General features: G+C 49.9%; 1 protein-coding gene across 1 annotated transcript in view; it reads left to right on the plus strand.

Moving 5' to 3' along the window:
- The first annotated feature begins 451 nt into the window (after positions 1-451).
- The window catches only part of KCNJ10 (potassium inwardly rectifying channel subfamily J member 10), an 82,754-nt gene continuing 58,350 nt past the window's right edge, over positions 452-24,855 (plus strand). The window contains exon 1 of the mRNA XM_006115221.5: positions 452-756. The gene's annotated coding sequence lies outside the window, so the exon portion shown is untranslated. The remainder of the gene's footprint in view (positions 757-24,855) is intronic.

Consider the following 24,855-nt stretch of genomic DNA (forward strand, 5'->3'; position numbering starts at 1 on the left):
TTAACGGACACCGGTGCGAACAGACAGGGCCTAGCACTGAGACCTGCCAAGCCTGGCTACTTGCGCCCTTTAAATCCCCAAAGCTCTCCCAGGGCAGGGGCCTGGTAACGAAATCCTTCTCTCTCTCCTGTTGTGCTCCATCCCTCCCTTTCCCGGGGAGCGGGAACGTGACCCTCTCTGAGCGAGGGATTGATTTCCACCTCATTAACTTTCCTCTCAAACTTTCACTCTCCATCCTCCCTCCCCCGCCCCTTGCCTCCCACCTTTCCCTGCCAGTTCTTTTTCCTTCTTTCTTTCCCTTTTTCTTTTACACTCCTCGGCTCCTCCTACCCCACCTTGGTCCCTCCAATCACAGCCAGCCCCCTCCTCCTGCGATAGGGCCCTCTGGGCTGTCAATCAACTCCCTTTGCCGCCCCCTCCTTTTAAAAAATAATCCTTTCATTCAATTGAACTTGGACAAAGTTTTGTAAGAGGGGAAGGGGGGAAAAAAGAAGCATAAAAGAGATGGGAGCTCAGGGCTTTTCAGAGCCTCTTATCTGATTGTAGCAACAGCTCTTAAAAGCCCTTGCCCGCCTGCCTCTGCAGCTGAACCTTGGCACTTCGGGGCACCAACTTTACCCGGCTCCGCGTGAGAAAGTTTTGCTCACCGTCGCTCAGACCAGGCGAAGGGGGAAAATTGGGTCATTTTCCTCTCGGGTTCCACCACACGTCCGGCCAACGTGGACCCAGACTGCGAAGTGTCCCTTTGGGCTCAAGGTAAGGGCAGGCGCCGTTCCTCCCTGGGGTGAAGGTGGTGCAGGGGATGCTTCTGTCTTGCGCTCTGAGTTGACGGCCTGGACTCCCCATGGGTGCTGCGGCTCAGCGGGCATGTCCCTCCCCGCCGCTCTAGCCTGGCACAGATATCCCTTAAAGTGACTTGGAGCATCTGTTCAGCCAGATGCAAAGATGAGGGTGGGCAGAGAGCGAAAGAGACGGGCGGATTCTGATTGTGCGTACGCCGGGTTTACACTGAGGTGCATTTTCCCATGGCAAAATCAGGGTGGGGAGGGGAGTGGGGGAGGAGAGAGGAGAGCAAATCTTGTAGAGAGAATCAAACTTTTATTTGAAGTGCCGGCAAAGTCTCTCACTCACAACAAAAATCTCCTGTAAATCAATACGTCTTTGGGATCCCAGCTGACCCCGCTTAGCCCCCCTGCCCTCTGTCAATCAGCAGCGAAGCTCTGTAGCCGCAGTGTTTACTCCCTGTGTTTGCAGGGGCGGGTGGGATGCCACCACACAGCCCTCCCTGACTGCCCTCTGCCAGGCTGGCATTCCGCGCTGCTGGAATGTGCCCCGTCCCTTGCCTGTACGGCCGGTCCCAGCATGGCCTCCTCATTGGGCTGGGATTCCGTTCACAGAGCGGGCGCTGATTGATGAATTGGGGCCACCGTGGCCGGGAGTGGAGGGGGTTCGAGTCCTGCAGCAGGGAATCCGCAGAATCCGCCACCTGCTCTGCATCTGCCCGTCCTGGCATCCCAAAACAGGCACCCTGGGCTCCCCCATCCACTCCCCCTCTCTATGCATCAGCCCAGCAGCTGGAAATGGGGCAGATAGAAAAGCGCTGCCCTATTACTCTGCCCTGTGAGTGCCTGCACTTGTCCCTCATTGTGTTTAAGTGACAAGTGCCCCACTAGTTCCATGGCTCATTAACGGTGTCGTTAAATGTCCTCCGGGCCCCCAACAATTGGCTCAATCCAGTGGGAAACAGCACAATTATTAGGGGGCCTAAGCCAAGTCCAGGGACTGCCACCGGTTCCGCATGAGAAAGAGACCCCAAAGTGCTCACATCCCACTGGCAGAGGAGAGATCATTAGCCCCACTTGACAGCTGCTTGGGAAAGATTAAGGAACGTGCCCAAGGTCGTCCCAGAAACCTGTGGCAAAGCTGGGAACTGAACCCAGCTCGCTAGACTCCCTGCACAGCACTTTCGCCACTAGAGCTTCCATCCTCTCCTTGCCCAGGGGGAAGCCCAGCCCCCATAAAGTGCCCCCCTTCCCTGCCTCACCGAGGCATGATGCGGGGTGGGTCAGACCCCCTGTCACATGCCCACTGGCTCTGAATTACTCAGACATGGGCACACAGCGGCTGATGGCCCTTTGTTAATGCAGCCATCCTGCCTGGGCTGGCCGGGTGGCGAGGAAGAAGCAAAGGGCCACACAGACGATTTGAAAGCGCCTCCCCGGCAGAGGCGTGCAGAGCTTCGCGATCCAAGAGAGGGTGGATGGGTGGCTTGATTGCAAGGCAGGATTTACTTTCCCGGGGAGAAAAGCCTGGGGGAGAGAGGGCTCTTTGAACCAGCAGAGAGCGGCAGAACAAGAGCCAGGGGCTGGCAGCGGAAGCCAGAAAAATTCCAGTTCAAAATTCGGCCCACGTTGCTCACCAGGAGGGCGGCTGGGCCGTGGCACGAACGTCGAGGAAAAGGGGGACCCTACGTCTCTTGCTATCTTCATAGCAGGACTGGTGCCTCTCTGGAGGGGCTCCTTTAGCCCGGCACAAGTTCCTGGGCTCAATACGGGGGAACTAGGGGAAAGTTCCTGGCCTGTATTAAGGGAGGGGTTCAGATAAGATGAGCTTTCACCTTCTGGCTTTAAAGTCGACCCAGCTATGACCCCATCATGCTGGGAGGCCAGGCTGCGTTATACAGACATACTCCCCCCATCCCCTCCCTGCTGGTTTCTAGAGATCCCTAAAGGCAGGACCGGCCTGTGAATGAGATAACTCCCCAAGGGGAAGGGGGTTTGTACCCACAGACTGGGACTTGCTGGTGGACAGCAGTTCCCCTGCAGGCTTTGCTTCCTGTCTCCAAAGCCCTGGCCAGGGGGAGGCAGTTCTAGCTCCGATCGCTCCGCAATTGACGCGGCTCCACTCCACTGCACCGATTGCTTTATCGGCGCTGGGTGAGAAGCAGCGTGCCAGGTCTGGGAATGTCCCTCCAGAGTCCTAGCTGCTTTTTGCTTCCTCTCCTGCATGCGAGTGGGATTTATAGGTTATGGGATCACTCATGCCAGTGGGATTTATAGGTTGAACCTCTTTAGTCTGGCACTCTCTGCTCTGGCAACATCTGTGGTCCGGCATGGTTTTAGAGAGCCGGCTGTCCACTCATCAAGGACACGGTCCCACGGTCCCATAAAGTTTGTTTACAGCTGCCAGTCCTGACTCTCAGGGTTCTGTGCTGTTATTAGCTCTAATGTGCCCTTGAATATCTTCTAAGAGCCCAGCAAGCAGTAGAAGTGATGGTGATGCTGCTAGACAATATGGACCACGTGTGGTCCAGCAAATTCTCCAGTTCAGCGGGTCCCAAAGGCGCCGACCTAGAGAGGTTCAACCTGTACTTTGAGCCCAGGTTTCAGGCCTGACTGTCCTAGTCACAGGCTGTATCTCCCAGGCCGTGTCTCCCTGTCAACCAGTGATAAAGGTGGGCAAATCACAGAATGTTGCTCATGATTCTGCTATAAGTCTTCAGTGCCCAGAAGGAGGAAGGCTGGTCTGTGGTTCAGGCGCTCGGTGACAATTCAGGTTTCCTCTGGTGCCTGGTGTGACCTTGGGCCAGTTAATTCTCCACAGCTAGGGCCAGATTTTTAATGCAGCCTGGGCGATGAGCTGTCGCCAACTCGGGCGATTTTATCCCAAGTCTCGTGTTACTTGCTGCTGGAGTCAGGGGATGACACAAGCTTCTGAGGTGTCAATCAGCACTAACGTTGCTCTCACCAATGGGGAGAAAAGCCAAATGTTCTGGCCCCAAAAGGCTCAGAACCCAGAAGGCAAAGAAACAAAACCCAGATGGTATAAATATTATTATTCTTTTATAATCTCATCATTTTCAAGCCTGTCTAGTGATGGGGGCGGGGGCAGCTCATGATTTTTAAAGGCTTGGAGTAGACAAGATTGTAGCTGAGGGGTTTTGCTGAGCTCTGGCGTGTCTGCTTCTCCATCCCCGTGTAAAAGGAGAATAATGCTAATTCATTACTAGTAACTGTTCCCTTACCACATGGGCATCTTGTGAGGAAACATCCTTAAACCTTTGCCAGCGGCCAAGCCTGAATAAAGTTATCTGGTGAAGCCCTTGTCATGGCCCCAGAACCCATGCGATAGGCGCTGTACGTATCCAGAACACAAAGAAAGTCTCTGCCCCAAGGAGCTCCCAAGCTAACTACAGGAGAAAAGGCAATAAATGGGTAGAGACGATGAGGGAATGGAGGCTATAGACCCCTAGCCACATCCAATCAGGTAGCGGAAGCAAATGTCCTAGGACGCTACGCTCACCTAGTCAATTGTGAAGGGAAATCTCTTCCATGCGCCCATAGGTCAACCTTCCTGTGAATAAGCCAAGCACTGAGCACTTGTGCACCAAGCCATAAAAAATCTGTAGCTGTTTGGGGCTGGTTTGCAGGCAGAAAAAAAAGAGAGGAAACCTTGGGTCAGATGATTGACAACACACAACCCAACTTGATGGGAGAGGCCTTATTAGCGGTGTTATTCCTGTCATATGAAACACTAGGGGCTCGTCTACACTGGCCCCTTTTCCGGAAGGGGCATGTAAATTTCACCAGTCGTCGTAGGGAAATCCGCGGGGGATTTAAATATCCCCCGCGGCATTTAAATAAAAATGTCCACCGCTTTTTTCCGGCTTTTAAAAAAGCCGGAAAAGAGCGTCTACACTACCCCCGATCCTCCGGAAAAAGCGCCCTTTTCCGGAGGGTCTTATTCCTACTTTGAAGTAGGAATAAGACCCTCCGGAAAAGGGCGCTTTTTCCGGAGGATCGGGGCCAGTGTAGACGCTCTTTTCCGGCTTTTAAAAAAGCCGGAAAAAAGCGGCAGACATTTTTATTTAAATGCCGCAGGGGATATTTAAATCCCCCGCGGATTTCCCTACGACGACTGGTGAAATTTACATGCCCCTTCCGGAAAAGGGGCCAGTGTAGACGTAGCCTTCGGCTGTGTCTACACTGGGCCACTTATTCCGGAAAATCAGCCGCAATTCTGGAAAAGCTACGCTGCTCCCGCTCCGGCATAAGTCCTTATTCCGGAACACTGTTCCGGAAAAGGGCCAGTGTAGACAGCCCAGTAGTCTTTTCCGGAAAAAAGCCCCGATGGCGAAAATGACGATCGGGGCTCTTTTCTGGAAAAGCGCGTCTACATTGGCCACAGATGCTTTTCCAGAAAAAGGGCTTTTCCGGAAAAGCATCTGTGGCCAATGTAGACGCTCTTTTCCGGAAATACTTATAACGAAAACTATTCTGTTTTAAGCATTTCCGGAAATTCATGCCAGTGTAGACACAGCCTAGAGGGGGCTGTTCCCACCACTCCAAAGGAGCTGAAAATCTCAGGGGCTGACAATAACAGGGTGGACAGTAAACAAGAAACAGAGCAAGGCATTAGTCCACTGGTGCATGCGCGCGCGCACACACACACACACACACACACACCAGGACTGTGACATCCAGTTTGGTGCGCACACACACACACACACACACACACACACACACACACCAGGACTGTGACATCCAATTTCAGAAGTTTACAGTGGTAGGGATGGCTGCACAGAGCTAAATAAAAAGTAAGGGTGGGATGGGAGAGGGGATCAAGCTGCAAAGGCAAGAAAGAAAAGGTGACTGTCATGCAGGTGTGTCCCATGAGAGGGAGCATTGGAGCCTGCTCCCACTGAGAGAGAATGCAGAGGAGAAGGATCTTGCATTGTCATAGATCATACCCCAGAAGCATACAGGAGCAGCCAGCAAGTTAGATAACCCCCCCATCTATCTATCTATCACCACACCCCCCCCTCTATCTATCTATCTATCTATCTATCTATCTATCTAATCTAACATGCTTGAGCACCTCAGAGATATTTTTAAAATCTTTATTTCCAAGGCAGTACAAACTCTTGTGTTTATTGGGTGCTGTGTGAGTGGGTGGGTGTTGTGGGATGTGTATGTACATGTAAAACGTACCAAGGAAAAGTGCAATTGAAGAACCAGTTTGCCAATGGCTCTGCGCCTAGTGAGGCTCGTGGCCTCTTCTTTACAATGGCAGTGAGTTCCGCAGTCTTGCTTCAGCTCCTATAGTGGTTCTGCTTTCTGTGCTCATGGCCCGCACCCCTCGTGAACCGCTGGCTGACACTTTCAGGGTTCCAGTGTACGGTCACTGTCATGGCAGGTTCTGGCTGTGCGCTGGGGTGTGTTCTCATTAGTCTCACAGCTGGCTCTGAAGAGTCACACACATTCAGCTGGACCCTGGGAGCTGGTACAGAGAGGGCAGAGCTGGCAGGACATGTGGCTGAGTCGAGGTGCTGTACCAGGGCATGTGGTCTCCTTGCTACTCCTCTGAGCTGGAGGCTTGGCTCTGAGCAGATCATGTCTATGGGCATCTGTGTCTCTGTGTCCTTTGGGTTTGTGCTGCCTTCTTGTGCCACCTCACTGAGCCTTTCTTGCTCCCCACGTTTGACAGAATCCCTCTCCCTGGCCAGCAGCAAGAAAGGACAGCCCATTAGCCCCTGTAGCCCTTTGCCTATAAAACCCTCAGCAACAAAGATACAAGTGGAAGCAGAAAACAGAGACCTGCAGGGGATTGCTGGGCAGCTCTTATGGGTGTGAGCTGTCTCCCAAGAGACAGATGTTGAAAAGAGCTCACTTAGTCTCCCTGTGCCTCAGTTTCCCCATCTCTACAGTGAGGATAATGGCCCTGTGTTGACTCCCAGGGGGGCTGTGAGGCACAATACAGTAAAGATGATGAGGTGCCCAAACACTAAGGGGTTGAGAGCCAGATAAGTATCATCACCAGACAGATAAATTATGTGTATAGGTGCATATTTGGACATCACTGCCTTGAAGAGTTTCCAGCATAGGAGGGGCAAGGCAGGCATCTGGGGAGGTTGTGGGTTTATGGATGGGGGAGCAGTGGCCATTGGTTAGGGACATAGAATCCCTAGCCCTCAGAGCACTTCATGGGGAAACTGAGGCACAAAGTGGGACAGGCATTGCTCAAGTTCACACAAGAAGGGAATGGAAACACCCAGTTTCCCCAATTCCAGCCCTGCATCCCAACCCCCTGGAGCACACTGACAAGCTGAGCCAGAGGGATGGATGGACAGACGTTGCCAAATCCAGAATGGGAGAGAGAAGGGGAGCAGTTCAGGATGGGACTCAGTATCTCAGGTCAAGGGTGGGGTAGGCAGAGGAAGCGCGACCTGAGATGTGGGCAGTGGTGAGATCACACAGGGCCTGGTGGGGAAGGCTGAGGCGCCTCAGCCAGCTGGGGCCTGAGGCAAAGAGCCGACGTTGGGGATAGAACAAGGCCTGAGTGGGGTGGGAACGGGGCAGAGACACCTGCGAGGGGTGGGGCACTCAGCGACCAATGGACCGGCAGAGCCTTCGTCAGCCAGGATGGGGAGCCCAGGGCCGTTTTGATGAGGAACAAGGCTGAGGGCCAGTGGCAGCCTGAGGGATTCGGAGGCCAGATGACTCCGTGGTTTGCCCCTCCCCCTCACGTGTGGTGCAACCCCAAGCCTGCCTGGCCCACTTCAGCTAGTGTCTCTGGGGAACCAACTACAGATCTGCAAGGAACTAGCTAGCCACTGCCATGGCCAAGGAAGCCACGGGGCTTGGGTGGCCTTGACTGGGAAGCTCCACCCTCCCTCTGCCCCCCAGCCCAACGGCTAGCACCCTCCCAGGGCAGCAGGGGGAGCAGCAAACACAGGGCTGCAGGATGCACCACGGCAAAGGCCAGACGCGCTCAGCACTGGCAGCTCGGAAGCATGCGACCCACCACCCAGAGAAAGGGCCCGAGCTGGAAGGACAGTCCTGCAGGGCTCTCTAGAAATGACACAGGGCTTGGGATAGGCAGCGTGGGAGCCACGTCAGGTCTCGGATATTGGAGACACCAGGCAGGTGAGGTAATGTCTTTCATTGCACATTGGTGAGGGAGACAAGCTACCCCAAGCTCTTCTTCAACAACTGATGGGAATTCCTCTCAAAAGCACAGTCATCGAGTGGATGCTCGATTCTGAGCTGAGAGGGTCTGACCCCATTTTGCACTCTTTCTGCAGGGGCGTGAAAAGCTGCCTCGGGGCAGGGCCATGGAGAATCGGGCCCCAGAGATTCCAAAGCCGACGTGCCTAAAACAGCCTCTAGCCCTGTACAGGGCCCTTTTCTCCCCTCTATAGGATTTTTCAAGTGGGTTTGAGAATTCAGCAGAGATTACAATGACCTATCCTAGGATTGTTTCTGCAGGGAGAGTGCACGATTTAGATTTACTCAAGAAAGACTGTTCACAGAAAGGAAGGCTGCCGTCATAATTAAGGTGCTAGTTTGGAGCTGAGGAAGTCTGCTCAGACCCTCCTGAGCTTGTTTGCCCCGTGCCTCAGTTTCCCTTCTATGAACTGGGGGTGATATCCTTGCTGATTTGTCTGTTTTGATCATGAACTAAGAGTGGTTCTCAGCATTTTCTATCCCTTTGGCCAGGTGCTGTGACAGAGTCAGGTCAGAAGGCAACAGGAGAGTAGTCCTATTGGAGTCTAGGAGGTGTGCAAGCATTAGCCCGCCCACATCTAAAGAACCTTCCCTCAGCCTCCAGGGAGGATCCAAAGAGCAACAGAAGAGTAGTGAAGGGGAAATATATTAGCCCCAGATTAAATAGATCTCTATCCCCAGGGTAGATACAAGGGCTGTGTCTACATTGGCAAGATTTTGCACAAAAACTTGCCACCTGTCTACACTGGCGGGGAGTTTTGCGCAAGATCACTGACGTTCTAATGCGTAAAATCAGCGCTTCTTGCGCAAGAACTATGATGCTCCCGCTCAGGAAAAAGCCCTCTTGCACAACTGTTCTTGCGCAAAAGGCCAGTGTAGACAGGCAGCATGAATTTCTTGCGCAAGAAAGCCCGATGGCTAAAATGACCATCGGAGCTTTCTTGCGCAAGAGAGCATCTACACTGGCATGGATGCTTTTATGCAAAAGCACATCTCTTGCACAAAGGCACATGCCAGTGTAGACACTCTCTTGCGCAAATACTTTAACGCAAAAACTCTTGCATTAAAAGTCTTTGTGCAAAATCTTGCCAATGTAGACGTAGCCAAGGACTGATCCAGAACTAGCAGAAATCTGCTAGAATCAATCAGAGCAATCAGGCCAATTAAAGCACCTGGTACCAATTAGGAGGCTTCAAGGCTCAAAGGAGCCATCGTAATTAGAACACCTGGGGACTAATTAAGACGCTCCCCCCCCCCCCCCTTGAGACTGGTTTAAAAAGGCTTCCCTTTTGTTAGCTCAGTGTGTGAGGAAGGAGCTCATGAGAGAATGGGCCATGGAGAGGCTGGGAGGAGAAAGTGCAAGCAGATGCCAGTAAGAAGAACTTGTGGCAAGGAAGGTGCCAGGGAAGGCTGTGGGAAAGTGGCCCAGGGATTTGTAGCTGTCATGAAACTGATCTTATAGACAGCTGCTATCACAGGGTCCCAGAGCTGGAGCCTGGAGTAGTGGGTGGGCCTGGGTTGCCCCTCTCCCCACCAGCTCCCCATTTCAGTACTAGAAAGAGACTGGTTTTGGTACAAGGGTTGGTCTCACCTTGTACCACTGAGGGCCACAGAGACTGTGAAGCTTGGTTTCCCCTCTCTTCCCCATGCTGGCTAATGCTGAGTGTAGCTCAACAAACAGCAGGCTGGTGTCTAAACTGAGAGCTCCTGTGAGCCTCTGAGGCAAGTTATCCACCTGAAAGCATGGGCCCCACTGAGGTTATGGAGGGGCTTTGTCACATTCCATAGTGTCAGCCGACGGTCAGGGCAGTGTGTGTGTGTATGCTTCCGAGAAAAGGTTTAACGTCCGTGTCTTTACTGCTAGGACCGGGGTCCCGTCGCAGAGGGTGGCCAGCAGGCCAACAGACGCCCCGTTATATAGAAAGAGCTTATTACACCTTAGATTTTAACTGCTAGAACACAGGGGTTCCTTCGCAGCGGGCAGCCTGGGAAAGGCTGGAAAGGTGCCCCAACGGATCTTGTCACCTGGGAGTGACACAGATCCAAACGCCCAAGCTCTCCCTATGTCTGTCCCTTTATGACCGGCTGAAGTTCTTTTAAATTGTGCTTGATTCTGTTACAGCAACTGAAGGAGTCAGGTTAAAGCTTAAACAGTTACAGGTTTATTAAAAGACTTATAAAAGCATATGGTTACAATGGCTATTGCTCTATTTCTTAAATGCTAACAAATACAGATTTTAAAAATGGTTACAAAGAAAATAAAGATAGAAAATAGAAATAATGGTACCAAGTGACAGCTTAATCTTTAAAGAGCTCTAAGTCTATGTATATATATACTTAAACAAAGGACCACATCCAGGTACAATTTTTACCCCTTTCTGTGCCTCTCGACTCCAGCGTGTCAGGCCAGGGCCGGTCTCTCAATTCCTAGGAAAGACGAATACGAGGTGGGCGTCCCCTTGGAACCTCGGGAGATCAAACACCATACCCGACCAGCAGATAGATGGTAGATTGACACTCAGAGAAAATGCGCTGCTGGACCTATCTTTATACCCCTGGGGGCCCGTATTCTCTTTCTTATCTAAGATGCCGAATTCTACTGGTCCGTTTTGTGGCGCCAGTTCTTACAAGCAAGTTTCAAGTTAATTTACACTTGCAAGAGAGACAACTAAATTGTGAGCACTAGACATTTTTTTACTGGGCGAGAGATTCCTCCCCCCGCGGATGGATGTGTGTTCGTATCAATATGGGTTAAGTCAAGGGCACTCCTTGGCAGCCTCTTGGTCAGCAATTGGCGTATCTCTGTTTACAGCCATTCACGGTCACAAAGCCTGGGCCTTCTGCTCTGTGTGCCCTGTATGCTCCAGGCAAGCAAAAATGGATGTTACAAGGGGGTTCCTGTCTGGCTACATTCCACCCCCTGATACGACACACCACATCCCAGGATACAAGATGGCGGTGATACCAGCACCTCTTGCCCACCTTGGGGGAATCTAGAAGTGCCCGATGGCCGGAATAGAAGGTTCAGGATCTAGGAATTGGCGAGGGTCCTTTCCTAGTGCTGTATATCGAATGTGCACAGAAAAGATAGCTGCATTAACTAGGCATTGCACAATACATAGAGCTATGCAGAAAATGATTACAAAAATTACAGTGGTTAGAGCAGTGGTTATAACAGAGTGTAAAAAAAGGAGTTAGGGAAAATCTCAGCTGTTGGGCTAACCAATTTAGCCATGAGATGTTTACATTCTTAGTTACAGCATGTCTTACCCCATACCATCCATTGCCACTTCCTTTGCCTCCCCCCAAAGTTATTTTGAGGATTGCGGTGGTCGCTGTTATCGAACCATACTGGTCTCCATTGGAAGATGTCACTCTTGTTCCATCAGTTGTTTTGGGCCGAGAGGGACAAACTCGATTCTCAGTCCAGTAGAGGAGTTAAGTAAGGTGTTCTGGTACAGCAGTAGCAGTTGGGATGAGGAAGAAGACCATGGCGAGTTGGAGTACCATGTCTTGCTTCAGCTTAGGTTTCTTTTTCTATAGTTCAGTCTATAACAACAGCGATTGCAAGCACTGCAACAGCAAGCCGTATATATATAAAAAGTTCATGATGGTTTCCTGGATCCACACCAGCGCTGGGAGGGATACATCCCACTGGAGCACTGTTCAGGGCCATTGCCTCAGTTTCCTGTAATAAAACAAAAAAGTTCGCTGGTCTTGGATACAATCCAAGCCTCAGTAATGGTTATTGGTGTTAGCCCAGCGTCTGCAGTGGTCTAGACTCCTTTTCCTTTGTAGGAGTGCAGTACGTAGGTTTGCATTCTTAAACTGGGGTGTTTGATTACTACAGTGTCTTCAGGTGCATATTTAGAATCTTTGAGTGGCACAGTGTGGCTAGGAGAGGTTCTCCCTGTAGGGAAGAAATCTCTTACTGATCGGACTGCCCGTAGGGGTCTGCCGATTGTTTAATCTTTGCACCACAGTATCTAATCTGTTTTCTTATTTGCCATCTGTGGGCCTTTGGGTCCTCATGGATTCTTTACTTCCCCACTCCCATGGGTAGGCACGGGGGAGATGGGGACTCACCACCATCAGGGCTGGGTGGTCAAAGCTATCTTATTCTTCAATACTGGCCTTCTAATTCTTTAATTTAGTTCCATTAATTAACAATCTAATCAGTCTCTGGTCCAAATATCTGGTTAGATCTAGTGAAGTGGACACAGAGCTGGACAGATCCTTCAAACTATCTAGGATCACTTGGTTGGCTTGGCTGGTGTGTAGGCCTTTACAGGCACTGGATATTACTGCATCTACCAGCCTGTATTCTATACAAACTTTAACTCAGAGGACTGTGTATTTGTTCTATGTATGTGACTTGAAGGAGGTTACGTTGACTAGAGTCACTGTTTCTTTTAAAGGACCAAGCATGGTTCACAGATATTTAATTGTTAACCCATGCAATTCTATAATTCTTGAGGCCTTTTAAGGCATCAGGCACCAGTAAGTAGCAGGACTAGTTTCTTCATTGTTGTGGGCATCTTTACTTAAATATGCTGATGTCCCACTTGCCTGTGTTGTTTCTTATAGATTTCTTATTATCTCTGGCGCTCTAGAGCTATTAAAGCAAAACTAATCTGGTGGGGGAGAGGGCTGTTACCCCACTCCCAGTCTTTCTGTTTACGTGATGCACTCCTTGCTTCTTTCCAGTTTCTTCTTTATTCACCTGTGGAGACATTGTTAACATTCTCCTAGCCTAAACAATTTCTAAACTATTATCCTTTCACTGAATTTTAAAGTTGCCAATTGATTGGGCCCAATTATTAATTTTGATGGTTTAAATTAATGCTTCTGCTTTACTCAAATTATCCTTTCATTAAAACACTATCTTACACACAACAATATTTGCAATACGTATTACAATTAAGACACACAAGACAAACTTGGACAGAACACAAACTTATTGTGTCATGACACAGAACCATGGTTTTTTGTCGTTGTTGTTTGTTGTTTTTCTTCAGCTGGCACCAGCGCTTTCTGATGATCTGAAAGACAAGAAAACATCTCTACCCCCATCGGGGTGGCCTATTATAACTTAAAATACTGCCTAAGATCTGCTAGGGGAATCGGTTACAGCTAGTTCCTTACCACTTCTATGGGCGAGTGAGCTATAACTTTACGAGAACAAGGGCGCTTCATCGGTACTCGTGACCTTCCACTCCCTTGAATTACCTCTAGAGTTGCTAGCCTTCCCCAACGGTGGCATGCCTCAGTTTCCCTCTTGTACTACAGATCAGGCTTAATGTGTGAAGCTATAATGCTTCTCCTTAGCACAAGGTGTTGGTTGGCTAGTTACTGTTCCTGCAAGCAAAAAGCTTTTATTTTCCTGAAAAGAATCATATGTACAATGTTACAGGCTTACTTATGAGGGACAGTTGGTTTCAAACCTCTTCAGAACAGACAGGCAGTCTGCACCTACTTACAACCTTGGATCTGAGAGCAAGCTAAAAGTGTTATCAACTCAGCCTTGAACATAGACACAGTGAAGTTTCAGAGTTTGAATTTCTTAAAACAATAACTTGGTTTTCTTAGAGAGCAAATTTAACCTTAAAAGTTGAATTCTTAACAGAAGCGCTAACTAATTTGTGCATTGTCTATTTGCAATTTTAAGCAAGAGGACATAATCTAAAACAAAATAAAACTAGTTCATTTGAAACCCACAAAATAAAGTTACAATATATAGAGCTCATTCTTTTATGCAGTTAACTAATTAAGTTTCAGTAGAATCCTTAATTTTCCTTTGGGCTATTCCCGGTGGCAACTCCTTTCCTTCCAATATGGGCTTAATGATTGGGAGAGGAGTGTGAAGTGTTATGGCTTGAGCTTGGGTTAGCTCCTTTGTTTCTCTTAGTGCTGTGTAGGCTGCCAGAAGCACTTTTCATAAAGCGTGTAATTTAACTATGACCTCTGCCATAACTTCGAGCCAAACTGTATGGGGCGGCGGGGTACAGTTTCTCCTTCTTGCCATAAGGCATAGGACATCTCTGTGTTTCCCACAGTAAGGTACAAATGAAATGGGACCCATTACGGTAAATCGAACCTATAGACTGATAAGTGCGTATCTCGTTATCAGCTGTCTCTCAGAGCTTCCTCATGAGAGGGGGGGCTCATTCCCATCAAGCATGCTTCCTGAGCAAATTATACGGGGAGTAGGTACAAATTAAGATTCCCCGTTTTTTCAGATCTTTAATTAGTTCACAGACCGGAGCCATAGCTTCGGCTGGAATGCTGTACTGTTTTATCTTGGTTACAGTGGAAGGCGGGAGAGCGGGGGTTTGAGCTAGCAAAGTTTTAAAGCCAGCTCCAAAAGCTCATTTTTCTCCATTAATTACTTTCTCCTTCCCCTCTCTAGCTTCACGAGGAGCCATTCCTGTAGGTGCTCCATGTCCTTATTTAGGGTTCGCACCCGGGTATCCAGGTTCTGGCATTGCTCCCAGAGTTTGTATCTCTCTCTCTGCACCTTTATCAGCTCTGTTTCTAAGTTCCAGTAGCTAGAGCAGGCTGCTTGCCACACACCCTTTAACAGCCAGATGCAAGCGCCTTTCCTTAACATCTCTTTATCCCACTTAGGGTTGCCCCATCCCTCTCGGGCAAACTCCTTTTCTATACAGCTAAAATCCATGTCAATCGTGACTGGCTTCATGCTGCTGTATTTGAACCAATAGCACAATCCTGCCGACTACGCCAATTCTGTCAGCCGACGGTCAGGGCAGTGTGTGTGTGTATGCTTCCGAGAAAAGGTTTAACGTCCGTGTCTTTACTGCTAGGACCGGGGTCCCGTCGCAGAGGGTGGCCAGCAGGCCAACAGACGCCCCGTTATATAGAAAGAGCTTATTACACCTTAGATTTTAACTGCTAGAACACAGGGGTTCCTTCGCAGCGGGCAGCCTGGGAAAGGCTGGAAAGGTGCCCCAACGGATCTTGTCACCTGGGAGTGACACAGATCCAAACGCCCAAGCTCTCCCTATGTCTGTCCCTTTATGACCGGCTGAAGTTCTTTTAAATTGTGCTTGATTCTGTTACAGCAACTGAAGGAGTCAGGTTAAAGCTTAAACAGTTACAGGTTTATTAAAAGACTTATAAAAGCATATGGTTACAATGGCTATTGCTCTATTTCTTAAATGCTAACAAATACAGATTTTAAAAATGGTTACAAAGAAAATAAAGATAGAAAATAGAAATAATGGTACCAAGTGACAGCTTAATCTTTAAAGAGCTCTAAGTCTATGTATATATATACTTAAACAAAGGACCACATCCAGGTACAATTTTTACCCCTTTCTGTGCCTCTCGACTCCAGCGTGTCAGGCCAGGGCCGGTCTCTCAATTCCTAGGAAAGACGAATACGAGGTGGGCGTCCCCTTGGAACCTCGGGAGATCAAACACCATACCCGACCAGCAGATAGATGGTAGATTGACACTCAGAGAAAATGCGCTGCTGGACCTATCTTTATACCCCTGGGGGCCCGTATTCTCTTTCTTATCTAAGATGCCGAATTCTACTGGTCCGTTTTGTGGCGCCAGTTCTTACAAGCAAGTTTCAAGTTAATTTACACTTGCAAGAGAGACAACTAAATTGTGAGCACTAGACATTTTTTTACTGGGCGAGAGATTCCTCCCCCCGCGGATGGATGTGTGTTCGTATCAATATGGGTTAAGTCAAGGGCACTCCTTGGCAGCCTCTTGGTCAGCAATTGGCGTATCTCTGTTTACAGCCATTCACGGTCACAAAGCCTGGGCCTTCTGCTCTGTGTGCCCTGTATGCTCCAGGCAAGCAAAAATGGATGTTACAAGGGGGTTCCTGTCTGGCTACACATAGGACTCAGGGCAGGACTGTCAGCTTCAATGGGAGCAGAGTCAAGTCTGATCCCTGCCCTGAAGCCAAGCATCTCTGGCAAACAGTGGAAGCCTCATGGGGTGTTTCCAAAAAAATCCCTGGCTATTCTGAGGTCTGCTTGTTCTGGGATCACCTCCAGGGGCTCCCACGTCACAGTGGATGAGTCCTAGCAGTGTTTCACACCCCCTCCGTGTGGTGTGGATGGGGGGAGGCATCAGCTACAGGGCAACAGAGTGAATGAGGGATAGTGACTCTTTTCTACCTTGCTGGTCTGTATCAATACATTAGTGTTTCCAAAGGGCTCTGACAGCTCTGGCAACAAGTGCTGGTCATTGTTAAGGCCTGTCCTAACCATCTTGTCCAGCCTCCCCCAGGGATTCCTGCAGTTGGACATTAACACCTATGGCTGGAGAGAGATGGGTGTGAATAGGGAAAGAGAAAAGGAGAAATGGGTGTGTATGGGGACAGAGAGGTGTGGATGGACAGATGGAGATGAACTAGAGACAGATGGTTGGTGGATGGAGGTAGGTAGAAGGACAGATAGAGGGGGTGTATGGCGATAGATAGAAGGATGAAGGGTTGTATGGTGATAAACAGACAGATCTTGCAGGGAAGAAGATTTCCAGGATAATTCAGACTGTTTCCTCTGCTGACATTCCTCCAATGCTTCTGGCTGTTATCTGCTGGGACCACCCCCTCCCACTTCCTCCCTTCCTTAGTGTATCTGCTGTGAAGCCTCGCTTTACTCCCCAGACAGGTCCCCGGTGAGATATAGCTTCGCCTGCAAAGGGAGCCCTCTGCCCAGTTGGGCAGTGGTGTGTGTATGTCAGGACACAGGGTTTGGGACAGTGCTGGCTCTATACCACGCTGGTCACCTGCCCAAGGATTAGGAGTGGATTAGGGTCAGACCATGTTCTCTGGTTTGCGAGGAGTGGAAACTACACCACGGCTATGTCTACACTGGCAGGTTCTTGCACAAGAACATCTTGCGCAAGGGTTCTTGTGCAAGAACACGGCCACGTGCTTTTGCACAAGAGCATCCATGGCAGTGTGGACGCTCTCTTGTGCAAGAAAGCTCTGATGGCCATTTTAGCCAGAGGGCTTTCTTGCGCAAGAAACTCCTGCTGCAGAGCACAAGAGCTCTTGTGCAAGAGAGCTTACACTTGTTAGAAAAGAGTGTAGTTCTTGCGCAAGAAGCCCTCTCTTCCTACGCTTTACTGCAAATCTTCTTGCGCAAGAGCGGGTGGGCAGTGTGGACGCTCTGCAGAAGAACAGCCAGTGTAGACATAGCCCAAGAGCACAAATCAGCAGTCCTGGCTCCCAGTGACAAAGCACAAATAAATCAGCCAGGGGGAATGGATACCTGTGTAACCCTGCCGTGAAAGCGTGTGACAAATCCCCCCTCCAGCACAATCTACAGGGCATGTTGCAGCTACAGCAGCTTGGATCTTGAGCTCAAATTAGAGCAGCCCCTGCTTTTAGTGCTGTTGGCAGCTGTCTGCATGTTCCAGAGCTCAGCTCCTGTTTCAAAGTCAGAGTTTTAAAAGTGCCTGATGCCCACGAACTCCCACTCTGTGGCTCAAGGCAGAAAATAAATTGGACTCTGAGGGCTTGGTAGGGTGTGGCACCAATGTTGGACTCCATTGGCGGGCTCCTTGGTTTTCAGTGCATTGGGTTGGTGCACAGACCAGAAGCCCTTTTGGACTCGTGAGGTCTGTTCCCAGTTCTTTCAGGGTCTGTCCTTAAGCAAGTTACTTCTCCCTGGGCCTTCATTTCCCTCTGTAAAATAACAATTGCCTGTATCATTGGAGGAGGCAGCTGTGAGTTGGAATAAATAAGTGTCCATGGTTTGATGGTGAGGCAAAAGAAAGTCAGGTATGACAGTGGTTGTTTAGGCTCCCACACTGTTCTATACACCAGTGCCTCCGACCATCTCAAAAGACAGTGTCTGGTGCATTAGCCACTCCTTTGTTTGGCAAATTGGTTTATTTCCAGGACTGAAATTTGGTTATCTGATTCTGTCACGTAAATGGATTCGCATCTGGAAGCTGATCGGCAAGTCATGGCCAAACTATGCCGTCTCCTGTCAGACAGCTCAATCAGCAAGGAGCGGGAAGCTAAAATACCTATCTATGTTAATATATTTTAGCCTGTTATATCAGCGAGCATGCTAGTCCTTATGGGGGTTTTCCATATACAAAGAGTCATTGGGATGGATGGTTGCTGTTCAGAGGTCCTTTGTGCAAGGGATTGGAAGCTCTTTGACGAAGGGGCCTATTCTTTTTTGTGTTTTTATAGCATCTTGCACATTGGGGTTCTGTACCATGAGAAGAGCTCCTTAGCACTATTATTATTTTATTTTATTAAGTATTGGGCACAATTATGCTGGTATGGTGCATTTCAGTGTTGCTAGTGCTCATGATTTAACTGCAAATCTCGTAACCTTTGGTGCTTTTCTTAAATCTCCAACTCCTGGAATCATGTGATTAGGTGAGAATCCTGATTTTTGTTTTAAAAACAACAGTATGTTTCCAGACCTCCTGTTGGGGACAAAAGCTGGAAATTGTGATCCCAAAAGGCCCAGATACCAGCAAGCCCACTTAAAAAAAATCATGTGTTTATATTTTTGCCAATGTCATGATTGGGGGGGGAGTCTCCGGATTTTTGATCCTGGCATTTTATACCTGCTTTGCAGTGAGGGAGTTGTCTGCAGAAGGTGGAGGGTAATAGAGAACAAAATGTTTGATGGGTAAGCAATCCTGGCTCTCAAATTCACCACATGACCAAGTGTGTGTGGGGGTGAGGGGGAAATTGTCTGGAAACAAATAAAGTGACGAATCTTTGAAAGTTGCCTGAGGAGCTTATATTGGAGAAAAGGTGATGAAAAGGGACCAACCAAGTATTGGGGAGGAAATTGTTGTTGTCTTCTTTACTTTGGGACCGTGCAATGTGGAAGTGACTCTTTCCCCAGAAGACGGGGAAACTTGTGTGTGTCTTTGCGGCTCACATAGACATACGCCAATTAGCTTTAATCCAACTAGCTTGGGTACCGGAGCAGGGAAACCATGGCAGCAGCTGAGGTAATTACCTAGGCCCAGGATTCCCAGGGGGCTTGTACAGTCATGCTGAGGCTCATGCTATTGCTCCGACTCCCACGCTAGCTCCATTAAAACTAGCTCAGGTGCGTCCATTTGGGCCCTGAAGCATTATCCCCCTGTGTTGGAGAATGCTCAGATGACTCCAGTAGAGCCAGGCTGGGGTGGTGACAGAGAGTCCCTGCACTAGAGGGGGTTGGGAGGGTGGCACATAAGGAGCTATGGGGTGGGCGAAGGGCTGCAAGGAGCCCCCGGCATGTGCAGCGAAGGAATCCCCAGCATGTGCAGCCTGCTACTTAGTCAACAACCACTGAAGGGGGTTGGTTTACATTAGGGTCTACACTTAAGTCAGGCCGTCCCAGCTACATCGCTCAGGAGTGTGAAAAAAGCCACCCCTCCCCCAAGCAATATAGTTAAGCTGACCTAACATCCCCCCCATTCATGAAGACTGCACCAGGCAGATGGAAGAATTCTTCTGTCAGCTTAGCGACTGCCATTTGGGAAGGTGTATTAATGACAGTGATGGGAGACACCCCCCCACACACACCCCACCTCTCTCATCGACAGCAGCTGGTCCAGTAAAAGCTATTGCCTCACCCTCCTCATCTCCCTCCCATCCGGGGACCGACCGGGCTGCAGCGATGCTGCATCCATCACCTGGGTCCTTTAAAACCAGCCTGGGGAAGGAACGATTCCACGCTGACCTGGATGACCCATCAGGGCCTGTCTTGTCTCTTTCTGGGGGTCCCTGAGGATTTAGAAAGGACGTTCCAGTTCCTAGCTCCTTCCTCGGGATGGAAAATCCCGTTTAATCCGTTAACCGGTTAAGCATTATGTTAAGCATCAACAGAGATGGGGGCCTCAGCCAAGCTGAGCAGCCACACACGCTGGTTTGGCTAGACTGGGCCTGCCGTGGGCAGGGGCCTCTCTGGCCGAAGGGCTATGCCAGTCCCCACTGGCTAACTGTAACCAGTAAGCATTACCTGGTAAGAGTAATGCTTACAGGTTAACCATTCACATCCCTGTCCCCTCCTGAGGGTTCTGGAGACACCGTGTGTTGGTGGGCGTCTTGGAAGAGGGGTTTCAATTCCTTCATTACCCCTACTGTGCCATAAGCATTTCAGGCCTTGGGGACTCCTCGTCCAGGGCTTCTCGCTCTGCGTCGGGAAGGCAGGTTTTCGTGTTATACAAACAAGCTTCACCCAGTCTGTTTTCCGCCTCGGAGCTCTGGGACAGTGCAGGAATAGCCTATGGCTGGCTCACCTCTCAGGGCCCTCCTTAAGCTTCCCTGCAGGGGCCTGATGGGAGAGCCTTGATTAAGGACGGGGTGACTTTTAGACTTTCAGGACCAGCATGCTCATCCGACCTGCAGCACATCACGGGCCACAGAGCCTCACCCACCCCCTCCTGTAACAGACCCCTCACTTCCAGCCACTTCCTGACTCAAATCAGGACGTAAAGACTCCAAGTTACAGAGACGCCACCATTTACTCTAGTGTAAGCCTGCAAATGTCCTATGCCCTATATGGCGGAGGAAGGTGACCCACCCCCAGAGTCTCTGCCAATCGGAGCAGAGGGAATATTCCTTCCCGACCCCAGATATAGTGACTGGTCATACCCCTGAGCACGTGGGCAAGACCCACATGCCACACACATGTAGGAAGCTCCGAGCTCTCTCTGTCTAGTCCCCCATCACGAGCCACTGGAGATATTTGCTGTGAGCAGTCGCAGATCAGCTACACGTCCCTGTAGGCAGCCGCATCATCCCGTCTCCTCCAGAAATGGATCAAGCTTGGGCTTGAAGCTCGTCAGATTTCCTCCTCTTCCCTACCCTTCCCCGCCGTGCCTCTTGGGAGGCTGTGCCAGCCCTTCCCCACTCAGATGGTTAGAAACATTGGCCTAATTTCGGAGCTTGTGGGTGGCCAGTTTATTTCCTTGGTTCTTGTGTCCACATTGGGGCTTAACCTAAATGATCCTCTTCCTCCCTGGTATTTATCCCTCTGGTGTATTTATAGGGAGCAATCGGGGCTCCCCTTGGCCTCAGTTTGGTTAGGCTAAACAAGCCTCGCTCTTGGCGTCTCCTCTCGTAAGGTAGGTTTTGCATTCCTCGCATTATCCTAGTAGCCCTTCCCTACACCTGCTCCCGTTCCAGTGCCTCTTGCTTAACCAGGGGAGACCAGAATTTCGCAAGCTATTCCCGATGGGTCTCAGCGGCGCCTCGTATCGTGGTACCACCACTTCCCTGTCTGTAGTGGAAATACCATGCCTGATGCATGGATTCTGGAATAAGGTGTGCCGTGGGCAAGCTGAGCGCCACTGACCCAAACTGTAAACCATGCATATTGGTCTGATGTATGCTAGGTCTGTATTAAGCTTTTTCACAGCTGTGTCACATTGGTGGCTCATAGTCATCCTCTGATCAATCAATACACCCAGCTCTTTCTTCACCTGTGTTGCCTTTGACTGATGAAACCCCAGCTTGTAGCAAAAATTCTTCACCTCTTACATTGCACTATTAAGTTGCATCCCATTTCGGTTACTCCCATTTTCAAGGTCATCCTGATCTTCTGGTGCTGGCTTAAACTAGAATAAATGGTGGATACACTGTAATTTGAAATCCTTAAGTGAATAGCGAAAAATTATTTACTTGTTCCCATAAAATAAGAACTAGGGATCACCAAACGAAATCAATAGGTAGCAGGTTAAAACAAAAGGAAGGTTTTCTACACACAGCGCACAGTCAACCTGTGGAACTCCTTGCCAGAGGATATAGTGATGCCAGGACTTTAACAGGATTTCAGAAAGAGCTAGATATATTCATGGAGGTTAGGTCCATCAATACTTACTAGGCAGAATAGAGAGGAATGGTGTCCCTAGCCTCTGTCAGGGCTTGGAAATGGATGACAGGAGAGAGATCACTTGATGATTACCTGTTCTGGTCATTCTTATGTCCCAGGGTGGCAATACCTCCCAACTTTGTGTTGCCCGTAGATTTTATTAGCACAGTCCCACTTTTTGTGCCACGGTCATTAATACAAATGTTAAATAGGATTGATCCCAAGACCAATCCCTGAGGAAATTCAATAGTAACCTCCCTCCAGTCTCCTTTCAGCATGACCTGTTATAGTCTCCTCTTTAACCTGTTCCTTCTCCATCTATAAGTTCTTGTATGAATTCTCATCTTTTCAGCGAGGAGCCCTGTGGCATCTTAAAGACTAACAGATGTATTTGGGCATCAGCTTTCCCGGATAAAAACCACTTCGTCAGATGCAAAGTGATTTGTACCCAGGAAGGGTGATGCCTAAATAACTCTGTTAGTATTTAAGGTGTCACCAGACACCTCGTTTTTGCAGATACAGACTGGTATGGCGACTCCCTAAGACTTCTCAGCTTTTCAAGTGCTAATTACCATGTGGAACTGTAGCCAATGCCTCATTGACTGGATTGTTTTAGACACAGGAAATGGGTTCTCTGCTCAGAGAAAGAGATCAGGTGGTCTGGCACAATCTACCTTCTGTACACCCTGTCAAGGGAAAATTCCACGTCAATCAAAGGAAAATTCTGCTTCAGGAGGGGCAAGTTATCACTGTGGGGGTGGTTTGGGTGTTGATTGTTTGAAGCTAGTCTGGTGGTTGAGTTGATTTGCGGCAGTGATGGGTCAAATGGGCAGAGGCTGGGGAGGAAATCCCTGGGCCAGGGTGAGTGCAATTTGTCTCCTGGTTCCACAGTTTCTCCCAGGAAAGAACCACATGCAGGGCACGGAAGGGGCCTCCTCTCGGGGTCCTGGAGCAAGTCAGTGGCAGAGGCAGGTAAAGATCCAGGCGTCCTTTCCCCGCTCACGAGCGCTCATGTCTGCAAGGATAAATCTTTGCAGCACCAATGCAAGCTGCCACCTGGGAGAAGGGGCTTTTTATTCTGCTGGGTGCTCCTTTTAAAACACAAGTGGCGATTTAAAGGCCAGTGCAAACTTGGCGCAGTTTGCTAGGGGCCGGGCCAGGACGGGGAGGGCGCGCCGCCATCTCTCCCCCTTGCTTCTCGCATCCCGGACTCGTTTGCTTTCTGACGACTTTGTGCAGCTGGCGAACGACTGAGCCAGGGGGCTTGGCTGAAAGAGGCGGAACGGTAGCCGGGGCTCTCCCGCTGTTTTCCATTTCCCCTCCGCTCTCCCCAATTCCTTCCCTCGCTCACCTCTGCGTGACACGGGGCAGCAGGCAGCAATGGAGGGGGAGACGGAGTGATGCGAGAGGAGGCAGCGAAGGGCTCCCTGTGCATACTAATGAGGCCCCCATTGTCAAAGCTCCTTTGTGTGGCTTGACGCTCATTCAGCCCCTCTCCTACAGGGCACACAATGGAGCTACTGTCTGGCCTGTTCCCCTCACCAACAGTCAGATGCTTTCACAACCTCCCTCCACCTCCTTCCCCAGAGGCCGGACCAGTCCCTGCCCGTAGCTTCCTGATTCATTAGCCCTGAGATCCCCGAAGCCCGCAGAGGCTCTAGGGTAGGATGGTCCTGGCCCCACCCGACAGATCATGGGAGAGAGCTGGGGAGCAGGTTTGGGGGCTCAGTGTGGGGCTGGGAGTTTGGGGGCCTTGGAGCCAGAGCTATGGGGCAGCTGGCATAAAATTAGGAGTCACAGCGCCACACTGGCAAAGGGTTCTCTAATGGTGCGGCTGGCATGCTAGGAGACAGAAACCAGCAGCAGGGAATCAGTCCCTACTGGCACTCTCACAGCGGTCTATAGGGGCGGAGCTGGGAAGGGCTCAGGACAGTGGTGGCAGCGGGTGCTGGTGGAGCTGCTGGGGGTGGGCAGTCTGGCCTTGTCAGCTGGCAGGCTGCTGGCTTTGTCCCCTGCTCTGCTGCCTGCCCACTCCCCACCTGAGCCTTGTTTGCTTCCAGATTCGGTGCCTGTCCTATTCTGTCACCTCGGAGGGAGTCGCTGCCCAGCAGAGGCCCTGCTCAGCTGCCATTCCCAGCGTAGCCACACAGGAGCCCAGCCAGGCCAGAGGACACAACGCATCAGGAGCACTTAAAATACATGGCTCGTGCTGCTCCCTGCAACTTCCCCCCTCCTCCCCCCAGCAACTGCCCCACACACTGTAGCCCAGTGGGCTAGCTTGCTTTATTATATTTACTGCGCTGCATCAGATTCAGCTTTGCATAACATTCAGATGTACTGCAAGGATCCCACAGACCTGCAGCCTCCAAAACATTAGGGCTACGTCTAGACTGGCATGATTTTGCACAAAAGCATCCGTGACCAGACTAGACACGATTTTGCGCAAGAAAGCCCCGATCGCCATTTTAGCCATCGGAGCTTTTTTGCACAAAACAATTCTTCCCTGTCTACACAGGCCCTCTTGCACAAGTATTCTTGTGCAAGAGGGCTTTTTCCTGAGCGTGAGCATGAAAGTATTTGTGCAAGAAGCACTGATTTTGTACATTACAAAGTCAGTGCTCTTGCACAAATTCAAGCGGCCAGTGTAGTTTACTAGGTGGAGGTTTATGCGAAAATTTGTGTTCTTAGCTTCCTTCACATGGTACAAACACAGGCGCATGGGAGTTGGAATTTAAAGGGCCAGGTGTTTTCCCGAACCAACTGTTAGGAGAGGAGGAACAATGGTGTTAGCTTCCTGGTGTTCTGAGCCAATTTTGATTTGGGTCCCTTCTGAGATATTTTATATATTGTTGCTGAGGCTACATCTACACTACAAGCTTCTTTCAAAAGAAGTTTTTTTCTGAGATCTTCCAAAAAAAAACTTCTTCCAAAAGAGAGCGACTACACAGCAAAAGTACATCAAAGAGACTTGCTTTCTCAAACTATAGCGTTCACACTGAATGGATGCTATCTTGCAATTAAGC

The sequence above is a fragment of the Pelodiscus sinensis genome, chromosome 22 (genome assembly GCF_052426305.1).
Source record: "Pelodiscus sinensis isolate ZL-2025 chromosome 22, ASM5242630v1, whole genome shotgun sequence".
NCBI lineage: Eukaryota > Metazoa > Chordata > Testudines > Trionychidae > Pelodiscus > Pelodiscus sinensis.